Below are 13,314 nucleotides of genomic sequence, written 5' to 3'. Positions count from 1 at the left end.
AGTACAGTGCTCTGCACATAGTAAGCGCTCAATAAATACTATCGAATGAATAAAATCTGTCCCTTCTCCTTGCCGAAGCCCGTAACCTGTGACCACTGCGTATTTACAATTGCGGTAACCTATTTGGTGGTTCCTTTCCACCGTCCAGAGTTTTATACTGTGCTCCAACTAATCCCTGACCCTGCCGATTCACTCTTGGACTCTCTGAACAACTCTGCTCTCCTCAGAAATTGAGCCCAAATTTCCACTTCCAGTTTATTAACCTGACCCTCTTCACTCTTTCCTCCACCCTGGATCTGCTCACCCTGCCTTCGTCACTTTTGGCATTTCGAATTCATTTTCTCTCAAGAAGCACAACTCCTCTCTTGCACCGCTTCCATTTTTCTATCAATCAATCGTATTCACCGAGGGGCTACTGTGTGCAGATCACTGTACTAAGTGCTTGGGAGAGACCAGTGTAACGGAGTGGGTTCCCTGGCCACGGCGAGCTTAGTCTAAAAGGGAGATAGACATTGATATTAATCAATTAATTAATTACAGATAGGCACACAAATGCTGTGGGGCTGAGGGAGAAGTGAAAGAAGGGAGCAAGTTCAAGAGCAAGGGCGATGCAGAAGGGAGTGGAAGAAGAGGAAATGAAGGCTCAGTTAAGGAAGGCCCCGTGGAAGAGAGGTGTCCTCGATAAGGCTTTGAAGGTGGGGAGAGTAGTCGTCCGCCGGTTATGAAGAGGGAGGGCATTTCAGGCCAGAGGCAGGACGTGGGCGAGAGGTTAGCGGCGAGTCGGACGAGATCGAGGTGCGGCGAGTAGAAGGTTAGCATTAGAGGAGAGAGGTGCGTGGGCTGGGTCGTAGTGGGAGGAGAGCAGTGAGGTAAGGTAGGAGGAGGCAAGCCGATTAAATGCTTTAAAATCACCGGTAAGGAGTTTCTGTTTGATGTGGAGGTGGAGGGGCAACCACCTCTTGAAGAGTGGCGAAACATGGACCTGAATTTCTAAATGTCTGATGCCCCTGGCCAAAATAAATGCCCTCCAGCTAATAACGATAATAATAATAACGATAAGAGAAGGAGGAGGAGAGTGGTATTTGTTAAGCACTTACTATGTGCCAAGCACTTTGCTACTCCTAGGGGAGATTTGAGATATTCAGGTCAGCACAGGTCTGTCCCACCTGGGGTTCACCGTCAAAGTAGGAGAAAGAACAGGCATTCAATGTCTCTTTTACAGATGAGGAACTGAGGCGCCGACAAGGTTGAGTGACTTGCCCGAGGTCACCCAGCAGGCAAGTGGTAAAGCCAGGACGAAAACCCGAGTCCGCCGAGGCCTAGGCCTGCGCTCTTTCCAGTAGGTCACACCGATCGCTTCAGCCGTCTGACCTTGCAGGATGGAGAAGGGAGGAAAAAAAACCCAGTTTCTCCAGCAAAATGAGGAGCAGAGTTTAAAGCCCTTTAAAGAAGTGAACTTGAAACATGCTTTGCAACACGTGAACTTCTAAGTCTTTGATGATGTTGCAAAATACAGAAAAAGAGAATCGATTTGGCCCCGGCCGCTCCCATTAAGCCAAGCATCGACACGGTCAATTAACATTTATTGACCATCCACTAGTTGCTTGTCAACTCTTGCCCTCCTCCTCTCTCTTTGCAGCTTTCACTTCGCTGGCTTCTTTCATTTTTGTCCTTTAAGTGCAACTTCCCTCTCGCTTCCCTGTGCCCAACACCCGATAATTTTGACCTGATCTCTGAGCAACTGGCCAGTTTGCTGGTCCCCAAAACCAGCTTGGAGGTAGATCTGCCCAATTCTCATATTGATCCAGAACTGTTTTAGACGGAGTTAACGGGGAGCGCGGGGCAGTCAAAGGAGAGAAACCGCTCCTTTCATCCCGCCACCCGCAGCCGCCCGGCTCCGATCTTGCAAGTGGGGCCGTGAGCAGGGGTGATTTTCCGCGGCTTGGCACCGGCCCGGTGTTCCTGCTGAGAGAAAAAGGGGGAAAAAGCAGAAATGTCCTGAAGGCAGGAGCAGGTGTAAGACTGCAGAGAAGGAGAGAGATCGGGGCCGGAGAGGTAGACTCGTGAACGGTCCTCGTAGAGGTGGGAGTCGAAGCCGTGGGATCGAACGACTTCTCCGAGGGAGGGGGTGTAGATAGAGAATAGAAAAAGGACCCAGAACTGACTCTGAGGGACTCCCAGAGGCAGAGGTCAGGAGGCAGAGGGGGTGGAGGAGCTCGCCCAAGAGACCAAGGAGAGGCCAGAGAGAAGCCGAGGTTGATTTAATAATAATAATAATAATAATAATATTGGTATTTGTTAAGCACTTACTATGTGCAGAGCACTGTTCTAAGCGCTGGGGTAGACACAGGGGAATCAGGTTGTCCCACGTGGGGCTCAAAGTCTTAACCCCCATTTTACAGATGAGATAACTGAGGCCCAGAGAAGTGAAGTGACTTGCCCCCAGTCACACAGCTGACAAGTGGCCGAGCCGGGATCCGAACCCATGACCTCCGACTGCAAAGCCCGTGCTCTTTCCACAGAGCCACGCTGCCTCTCCGATTCCAGGGGAAGGGGTGGTCCACGGCGTCGGGGGCCGCCGAGAGGCCGAGGAGGATTAGGAGGGAGTAGAGGCCGATGGATTCGGCAAACCGAGGTCAACGGCGACCTTAGAGAAGGCCATTTCTGTGGGAGCGAAAGAGTCGGAAGCCAGACTGCAAGGGGTCGGGGTGAAAATTGGAGGAGTGCAAATGAAGACGGTGGGTGTAGGCCAACTCTCTCAAGAACTCTGGAGAGGAATAGCACGAGGGAGACGGGGAGATAACTGGAGGGAGCCGAGGTTTTTAGGTTAGGGGTTGCATGGGCATGTTTGAAATCGGGGAAGGTGATTTGTTTTGGGGCAAGGCCAGTCCCCAGGGCTGTTCTAGACTGGACTCCTGCCGGAAGACCTTACCCCACCATAATTTTCTTTCCTTCTGTCCCCTGCCCTCTGATCGAATGAACTTTAATTTTCCCATCGCCTTTACCGGGAAGTCTTGAAGGGAACTTTCCACCTCCTCCCATTCGTCTTGTAGGAAGACAAGCTCACGGTGGCCAGGGAATGTGTCCGTTACAGTGTCGGGCTGTACTCTCCCAAGTGCTCAGTACGGTGCTCTGCACGCAGCGTGCGCTCGATAAACACGATCGATGGACCGATAGCTAGCTGCCGGTTCAAATCCCACGGAGAACCGGTTCTCGCATCAACCTTCTAAAGATCCTCCCCCGCCCTGAGGTAGCTATTCCATTTTATTCGTGTGGAATAATAATAACGACGGCATCTGTTAAGCGCTTCTATGTGCAAAGCACTGCTCTAAGCGCTGGAAATCAAACACCTCCGCAGTTGGTGCAAATCCTCAACTCCAGTTGTCAGACTTAGGTTTAGTCTCCTAACTGGATCACAGATGTCAAAGTACTCGGTCCCGTGGTTTTAGAAAACTAACAGCGATATATTATTAAATGAATCATTATAATCCCAGACTAATAACATGCCCCTTTAATTTATATAGTGTTTTCTAGTTCAAAGCGCCTAGGTATTATCTGACTTTAATCTTACACTGTCTTAGGGGTTAGGCAAGGCAGATATTAGATCCACTGTACAGCGGAGGAAACAGTTAATGAGACGTCCCGGGTCCCACAGGCAGGCCAGTGGGCGAGCTTGTACTAGAACTCAGTCTCCTGGCCTGAAATTACATGGCCGCTGCCTTAATGTCGGCCTTTCAGCTGTTAGGTCAGTGCCGGGGCTTAACCCAGTACTTGACATGCAGTAGATAATAATAACGTTAATAATGTTGGTATTTGTTAAGCGCTTACTATGTGCAGAGCACTGTTCTAAGCGCTGGGGTAGATACAGGGTAATCGGGTCGTCCCACGTGAGGCTCACAGTTAATCCCCATTTTACAGATGAGGTAACCGAGGCCCAGAGAAGTGAAGTGACTTGCCCACAGTCACACAGTTGACAAGTGGCAGAGCCGGGAGCGGAACTCATGACCTCTGACTCCGAAGCCCAGGCTCTTACATCATAACTGTTAATTATTAAATCCCATCCCCTTATAGGAGAGAAGTAATGACACGTATTTAAGGATTTATAATTTGCCGAGCACTGAACTGAACGCCGAACAAAGATTTAAAAAAATAATTCAGGCTGTCCCCGGTTCTGGGAGACTCACCGTCTCAGAAGGGAAAGAAATGCCAGTGCAAAGAAACTAACGATGACAATAAGCACGGTGTAGCGGTTAGAGCACAGGCCTGGGAGTCAGAAGGCCATGGGTTCTAATCCCGGCTCTGTCATTTGTCAGCTGTGTGACCTTGGGCAAGTCACTTTGCTTCTCTGTGCCTCAGTGACCTCATCTGTAAAATGGGGACTGAGACTGTGAGCCCCACGTGGGACAGGCCCCGGGGTCCAACCCGATTTGCTTGTATCCACCCCAGCGCTTAGAACAGTGCCTGGTGCATAGTAAGCGCTTAACAAATACCAGCATTATCAGAACAGTGCTCTGCACATAGTAAGCACTTAACAAATACCAGCATTATTATGATGATGATGATTATAACAATAGCAGCCAACGCTCCCCGGAGGAAATAGTCATCAAGCTCCTCTCTAGTCCAGGCAGGCAGATCTTAACCCAACCTGCCACAGCCATCGAGAGACCTTCTCCCAGTAGACCCCCGGAGCCCCAGTGGGGGTGAGGTTCCCGGCTTCCCGGTGGGTTGGGGTGAGCTGACGCAGGTGGGTCTCCAACTCTGGCGATGGAGTCGGGATCCATCTTTTTATCACGATCCTTCATCTCCCACGGTTTCTGCCCAAGGCAGCGGGCTGAAAGACTTGGGTGGGAGTTATAAGAATCCGGAATTAGTTTTAGGGAAAGAAGCCTATTCTCCATGTGGCGCAGCGGCAAGCCAAAGAGGAGGCCAAGCGCAGCCCAGAAGCACGTGGGAGCAACATCCAAATTGCGATACCTCACTGGCTGCCTTCTCTCCATGAGCCCAAATGGCAGGCCCAAGAACAAACCAAAGCCCCTTGCAGAAATTGACACCAGATGCCCCGCCAGTTATCCGGGCGGAAAACTAGGTCTGCTAAGAAGAAGGGTCGTGCAGCTTTATTCTTCAGCTGCATTAGGTGGTGGATAGACCACGGGCCTGGGAGTCAGAAGGTCCTGGGTTCTAATCCTCCTGGCTCTGCCGCTTGTCCGCTGTGTGATCTGGGCGTGTCACCTCACTTCTCTGTGTCTCAGTTACCTCATCTGTAAAAGGGGGATTCAGAGTGCGAACCCTATGTGGGACAGGGACTGTGTCCGACCTGATTACCTCGTATCTACCCCAGCTCTTGGAACAGTGAATGGCCGGCTACTGATGCCTGTCTACTTGGTTTCTTTGTTGTCTGTCTCCCCCCTTCTAGACTGTGAGCCCGTGTTGGGTAGGGATTGTCTCCGTCTGTTGTCGAATTGTAATGATAATGATAATGTTGGTATTTGTTAAGCGCTTACTCTGTGCAGAGCACCGTTCTAAGCACTGGGGTAGATACAGGGTCATCGGGTTGTCCGATGTGAGGCTCACAGTTAATCCCCATTTTACAGATGAGGTAACGGAGGCTCAGAGAAGCGAAGTGACCTGCCCAAAGTCACACAGCTGCCAAGTGGCAGAGCTGGGATTCGAACCCATGACGTCTGACTCCCAAGTCCGTGCTCTTTCCACCGAGCCACGCTGCTTCTCCATTGTACTTTCCTAAGTGCTTAGTTCAGTGCTCTGCAAACAGTAAGCACTCAATAAAAACAATTGAATGAATGAATGAACGTAGTAAGAGCTTAACATATACCATTAATTTTTTTTTTCCTGCTGAAATCAGAGCCTCAGCTGGTAGCCTGCTTCCCCCAGCCCTTGTGGACTCTTCCCCTCTATGGCCAAAGCTTTGCCAGAGAATCTCCCAATCCACCAGGGTTCCCTGACCAAGACCCAGTGGGAAAGGGGCTGAGAGGAGCCTCATTCTACCCTAGGAGATTTCGGTGAGGAAAATCTCTCAATACTGCTTACCCCAGCCCATGGCCTCCATCCGTAAGAGAAACTCCCGCCTCCAGCAGACTTTATTCACCCGTGAAGAGCGGAGATGGATTGTCGGTGCCCGGAAATGAAAGCCAGCAAGGCTTTTTTGAGCCTGCAGCCACGGAGCCCTCAGACCCTCTCACGTTGAACTGGTGGTCACCAAGTAAACCGTTCCCCTCAGCTGAAAAATAAAGCTGCACGACCCTTTTTCTTAGCGGACCCAGTTTTCCGCCCGGATAACTGGCGGGGCATCTGGTGTCAATTTCTGCAAGGGGCTTTGGTTTGCTCTTGGGTCTGCCATTTAGGCTCATGGAGACAAGGCAGCCAGTGAGGTATCGCAATTTGGATTTTTCTCACACGTGCTTCTGGGCTGCTTGGCCTCCTCTTTGGCTTGCTGAGCCACATGGAGAATAGGCTTCTTTCCCTAAGTCCTCACTTCCCCCACCCATCTCCCCCCCCCCCCCCCGGGGTGCCACCACCGTAGCCAGAGCTAATACTAATAATAATTGCGGAATTAGTGAAGTACTTACCGTGTGCCAGGCACCGTATTAGGTGCTGGGGTGAATACAAGCAAATGGAATTGGACACAGTCCCTGTCCCACATGGGGCTCAGAGTCTCAATCCCCATTTTACAGATGAGGGAACTGAGGCCCAGAGAGGTGAAGTGACTTGCCCAAGGTCACACAGCAGACAAGTGGTGGAGCCGGAATTGGAACCCACGATCTTCTGACTCCTGAGTCCGTGCTCTATCCACTGCCGCCACGCCGCTTCTCTGAGCTTCTTGGAGTTGCTTCTCGGAGCTGAATCCTTTAAGGATTTCGATACTCACCCCATCCTCAGCCCCCGGAATATACGGACATATCCTTGCACTCTGCCATCTCCTCTGTCTGTACTCGATTTTATGTCTCTCTCCCCCACTACATCGTAAGCTCCTCATTGGAAAGGGATCATGTCCTCCAACTCTAGTGTGCGGAACTTTTCCAAGCACTCAGTATAGTGTTCGTACATATTAAGCACTAGATAGATACCACAGTTTGATCGATCGACTGATTGAAACGGCTGGCGACCGCTTACTTTGTCAGTGGCACCATCTTCCGGATGGCGGTAAAACCCTGGGCCAATTTCACCTCCTGCCCCGAAGCGGTCAATCCGGACACTTCGCGTCGCCATTCATTTTGCAGAGGCCTGGAAGTGAGCAAGGGGAGGAAGAATGGGAAAGGAAGAACTTTGTCAGACACTCTTTTGTTGTTGTTTTCAAGCACAAGGGCAGGATCTCTCACAAAGCTTGCAGGTCATTTTAGACTGCGTCTTCAGCCAGCAGATGACAGGGATACAAAAGGAAAGAGAGTCCAGGGGTCCCGATTTTTGTGCGGATGAAATCAAAGGGAATAAACATCCTTTTCAACACTCTGGCCATAAACATACACAAGGCTGCCCTGCCCTATGCTGAGTCAGGGACTGCTTTCAATCGAGGCAGCTTTTCGGCTGCGTTCAGATGATATAGGAAGAAATCCACTCTCCCTCGCCGGGCTGCAGTTAGGTGACCTATTTCCCAGGACTCAAAGTGGGACAGGGAGGAGAGCCTTGGGAGGGTCGAGACCAGAGGCAGACAAAGGAGAGAGAGACAGAGGGAGGAATGGGAGAGAGGAAGGGAGGGGAGAGAGAGATGGGGGAGAGGAAGAGAGAGGAGAGAGAGAGAAAGAAAGGGAGCCAGAGGGAGAAGAGAGAGGAGAGAGAGATAGAAGGGGAGCCAGAGGGAGGAGAGAGAGACACAGGGAGACAGAGGGAGAAAGAGGGAGGAGAGAGAGTCAGAGGGAGAGGGAGAGAAGAGGGATGGGAAGGAGAGACAGAAAGCGGGGGAGAAGCAGAGAGAAGCAGAAAGAGGGGGAAAAGCAGAGAAATGGATGGGGGTAAGAGAGAATGGAGAGATAGGGGAGAGAGACACACCTTCAGCCACACATGCACCAACAAACTCAGACCTACATAGACACAGTCGGAGGAAGGATCCCAGCATAGGGAAATGGGAGACAGCAGGGAGACCAGTTGTTTGCTGCCGTGGAGAGGGGCGGTAGTCAGGACCGGCCTCACACGTCGCCCCGACTTAGGTGGGAGCTGCCATGTAGTGTGCAGTGTGTGGTGGTGGGGTGGGGGCTAAGAAATGGGGTAGGTGGGAGTGAAAGGGGGGAGGAGAACTGCAGAGCAGCTGGAGGAGCCACACAGTCATTGCAAGGTTGGCAATTTTTAGAAATGGAAGAGCACCCGGCCTGTGAGAGGAGCCCGGCTTCGGTTAACAGAGCGTTCACTATGTTTACATTTACAGTTGTTAAGCATTTACGACCAACAAGCACTGGGGTAGAGACAGGAGAACAAGATAAGTCACAGTCCTTGTCCCGAGAGGGGCTCACAGGCTGATGGGAGAAATAAAAAACAGATATTAAATTCCCATTTTTCAGAGGAAAAAGTTAAATGATTACCCAGGATCACAATCGATCAATCAATCCCTCGTATTTACTGAACGCTTACTGTGTGTAGAGAGCAGTACTAAGCTCATAGGAGAGTTCAACACAACAATACGACACATTCGCTGGCCACAGTGAGTTCACCGTCTAAAGGGGAGACTGATATTAATCAATCAATCAATCAATCAATCATATTCATTGAATGCCGTACTAAGCGCTTGGGAGAGTACAACACAATAATACAAAAGACAGGTTCCCTTCCCACAACGAGCTTACAGTCTAGAAGGGGAGACGGACAATACTAAAAATAAATAAATTCTGGATCTGTACATATGTGCTGTGGGGCTGGGGGTGGGGGTGGTGAATAAAGGAAACAAGTCAGGGCAAGTCAGAAGGGAGTGGGAGAAGAGGAAATGTGGGCTTCAATAAACCTTTGAAGGTGGGGAGAGGAATTATCCGTTGGATATGAAAAGCGAGGTCATTACAGGCCAGAGGCAGGATGTGATGAGAAACCACATCCCGATTTCTTGAGAAAGTGGTGGTGAGGTGGATGAGATCGAGGTCCAGTGAAAAGTTGGCATTAGAGGAATGAAGTGTGCAGGCTGGAATGGAGTAGGAGAGTAGCGAGGTGAGTTAGGAAGGGGCAAGGCGGTTTGCAGGCTTTAAAGCCGATGGTAAGGAATTTCTGTTTGAAGCAGAGGTGAATGGGCAACCACCGAGGTTCTTGAGAAGTGGGGAAACGTGGCCTGAACGTTTTTGGAGAAAAATGATCCGGGCAGCAGAATGAAATATGGACTGGAGTGGGCACTTATGAGACAGCCAGGGGAAGGACGGGGTTTGGAGGGAAGATATTCAGTTTGAAGTGACGGCAGGACATCCGAGTAGAGCTGTCTTGAAGGCAGAAGGAAACTAGAGACTGCAGAGAGGGAGAGAAATCAGGGCTGGAGATGGAGATTTGGGAATCGTCCGCATAGAGGTGGTAGTTGAAGCCATGGGAGTGAACGAGTTCTTCAAAGGAATGGGTGTACGTGGAGAATAGAAGGGGATCCTTAACTGAAACTCGAGGAGCACCCACAGATTGGGAATGGGAGGCAGAGGAGGAGTCCATGAAAGAGCCTGAGAATGAGCACCCAAAGAGATAGGAGAAGAACCAGGAGTGGAGAGCGTCGGTGAAGCCGACGTTGGATAATGTTTCCGGGAGAAGGGGGTGGTCAGCAGGGTCGCAGGCAGCTCAGAGGTCAAGGAGAATTATGAAGCAGTAGAGGCTTTTGGGTTTGGCCAGAAGGGGATCTCTTATGATCTTCGAGATGGCGTTTTCTGTGGAGTGAAGGAGAAGGAAAACAGATTGGAGAGAACTGGAGGAGAGGAACTTGAGACAGTGGGTGTAGACCACTTGCTCACGAAGTTCAGACAGGAATGGTAGGAGGGAGATGGGGCAATAGCCGGCGGGAGCCGTGGGTTGAAGGGAGAGTTCTTTAATATAAATAGATAAAACACGGAGGTGTACATAAGTGCGGCGGGGCTGAGGCGGTGATGAATAAAGGATGCAAATCCAAGTCCAAGGGCGATGCAGAAGGGAGCAGGAGAAGAAAAAAATGAGGGTTCAGTTAGGGAAGGCCTCTTGGAGGAGTTGTGATTTTATTAAGGCTCTGAAGGTGGAGAGAATGATGGTCTGTGACATATGAAGCTGGAGGAAGATCCGGGCCAGAGAAGGACGTGGGTGAGGGTTTGGTAGCGAGATAGGTGAGATCGAGTTCCAGTGAGTAGGTTGGCAATAGAGGAGCCAAGTGTGCCGGCTGGGTTGTGGTAGGAAATCAGAGAGGTGAGGTGGTGGTGGGGCAAGGTGATTGAGTGCTTTAAAGCCAACATCGAGGAGTTTCCGTTTGATGAGGAGGTGAATGAGTAAACGTTGGAGGTTCTTGAGGAATGGGGAAATGTGGACAGAATGGTTTTGTACAAAAATGGTCTGGGCAGCACGGTGATGTACGGCCTGGAGTGGGGAGAGACGGGAGGCGGGGAGGTCAGCAAGGAGGCTGATGCAGTCGTCGAGGCAGGATAGGATAAGTGTTTGGCCACGGTGGCAATTTGGATGGAGAAGAAGGGGAGTATTGGTGGAGCCGATCTTTGACACCTGGACCCCGACCCCCACTGTCTTATCTCTGTTTTTGCTGCAGTCTTCCCTCCCTTCTTCTTTCTTACACACAGAAACACCCCAGTAACATATTTATGCATTACATATTTATGCATTTGGGAAGAGCGAGTGGGGAAGAAAGACAACAGTAGTTCTATAAATCTACAGTTTAGTCTGAATCTTCATTCATTCATTCATTCATTCATTCATTCATTAGTATTTATTGAGCGCTTACTATGTGCAGAGCACTGTACTAAGCACTTGGAATGTACAAATCGGTAACAGATAGAGACAGTCCCTGCCCTTTGACGGGCTTACGGTCTAATCAAATAATAATGATAATGTTGGTATTTGTTAAGTGCTTACTATGTGCAGAGCACTGTTCTAAGCGCTAGGGTAGATACAGGGTCATCAGTTGTCCCACGTGAGGCTCACAGTTAATCCCCATTTTCCAGATGAGGTAACTGAGGCACAGGGAAGTTAAGTGACTTGCCCGCAGTCACACAGCTGCCAAATGGCAGAGCCGGGATTCGAACCCATGACCTCCGACTCTCAAGCCCGGGCTCTTTCCAGTGAACTACGCTGCTTCATCCCATTTGACTTTTGTTAGACTTCCAAAGGACATCTAAGCCTTCTTCATTCAGTTTCAATATGTCCTGTCCGTTGATCCTGTATCTATCCCAGCACTGGGTACGGTACTTGACACAGAGTAAGTTCTTAACAAACACCACAATTTATTTTTTCTACCCCTTTGTCTCTCCTTGCTTAACTGCACCTAATCCTTGAACAGGGACGATAGGGAAGTTAGGCTTCTTTGAATAAAATTCTTCCAAAGATCAATCAGTCGCTTGTAGTTATTGAGCACTTACTGTGTGCAGAGCGCTGTACTAAGCACTTGGGAGAGTACAATATGGCAACATAACAGACACATTCTCTGCCCAAAGATCTCCGATCACCTTAAATGTTGCATCTGCTCTGGTAGCCCTTGATCTTATTCATTCGTTCATTCATTTGATTGTATTTACTGAGCGCCTGCACTGTACTAAACACTTGGGAGAGTATAATATAACAAGAAACGGACACATTCCCTGCCCACACTGAGTTTACGGTCAAGGCTACTTCAGTTGTACCTGAAGTAACTCCTACTCTACCTCATCCAGGTCTCTCCCCATAATAATAATCACGGTCCTTGCTAAGCACTTACTATGTGCCAAGCACTGTTCTAAGCCCTGGCACCGCCCGTGTTTACAGTACGTCCTCGGACTTACGATCGAGTTGGCACACTACGGTGCCTTAAGTGGAAACATTGTAAGTAAGGACCAATTTTCCCATAGGAGCAATTATATAAATAGGGGATTTGCTCTGGGAGCCAAGTCCAGGAATTATGTACTCAGTGAATTATAAATGAGAGGTATGAATATTAATGTAGAAATCCCTGACCACTGGCTCTGAGGCGCTCCATCAACTCCCTTCCTCCTAGGGGAAGCAGCGTGGCTCAGTGGAAAGAGCCTGGGCTTCGGAGTCAGAGGTCACGGGTTGGAATCCCGGCTCTGCCACCTGTCAGCTGTGTGACTGTGGGCTAGTCACTTCACTTCTCTGGGCCTCAGCTACCTCATCTGTAAAACGGGGATTAACCGCGAGCCTCACGTGGGACGACCTGATGACCCTGTATCTCCCCCCAGTGCTTAGAACGGTGCTCGGCACATAGTGAGCGCTTAACAGATACCAATATCATTATTATTTATCCGCTCTCATCTTCCACTGCGCCAAGCTCACGTTCTTGGTCCTCTCAGACTTATCTGCTCACCATGCTCTGGCTTTGTCCCTCTACCACCATCCTCTTTGTCATGCCCACGCCCTCCCCGCGGCCCGGAACGTCCTCCCCCTTCTTAGCCGACGGGCCGCTGATCTCCCGGGCCAGTTCTTCGGAAATCACGTGTCCTCCAGGAGTTCTCCTCTGAGAGTCCTTCCCCAATTAATTTTCTTCCCTCCACTTTATATCCCAGCAACTGCCACTTCAGCAGTTCCATGTCACTTAAGCGCTTTGGTAGTCTCAACCTCCTGTAGCATCTATGTAAAAACCTTGCTTACCCCGTCATTTAAACGCTAACTTACGTTCACATCCTTTTCTCCTTTTCCCACCCATCTGTAAATCATTTTAGTGCCGTTCTCTCCCACTAGATGAGACCATTTTGAAAGCAGGATCATATCTACTTATTCTATCGTACTCTCTCGAGCGCTGTAGTACGTCGTTCTGCACTAAATGGACAACCAGAAATATTTCTGGGTTGATATTATCGTGAAATTCCGTGAATTAATCATTCAGTCGATGCAGCGTGGCTCACTGGAAAGAGCCCGGGCTTGGGAGTCAGTGGTCATGGGTTCGAATCCCAGCTCTGCCACTTGTCAGCTGTGTGACTGTGGGCAAGTCACAACTTCTCTGTGCCTCAGTTACCTCATCCGGAAAGTGGGGATGAAGACTGTGAGCCTCACGTGGGACAATCTGATTTCCCTGCATCTACCCCAGCGCTTAGAACAGTGCTCGGCACATATTAAGCGCTTAACAAATACCAACATCATTATTATTATTATTATTTAATGACAAAGGCTCAGTGAAAAGGGTCCGGGCTTGGGAATCAGAGGTCATGGGTTCGAATCCCAGCTCTGCCA

Source organism: Ornithorhynchus anatinus, chromosome X1, assembly GCF_004115215.2.
Source record: "Ornithorhynchus anatinus isolate Pmale09 chromosome X1, mOrnAna1.pri.v4, whole genome shotgun sequence".
NCBI lineage: Eukaryota > Metazoa > Chordata > Mammalia > Monotremata > Ornithorhynchidae > Ornithorhynchus > Ornithorhynchus anatinus.
The sequence above is the reverse complement of the archived record's forward strand: the minus strand, read 5'-3'. Positions refer to the sequence as shown.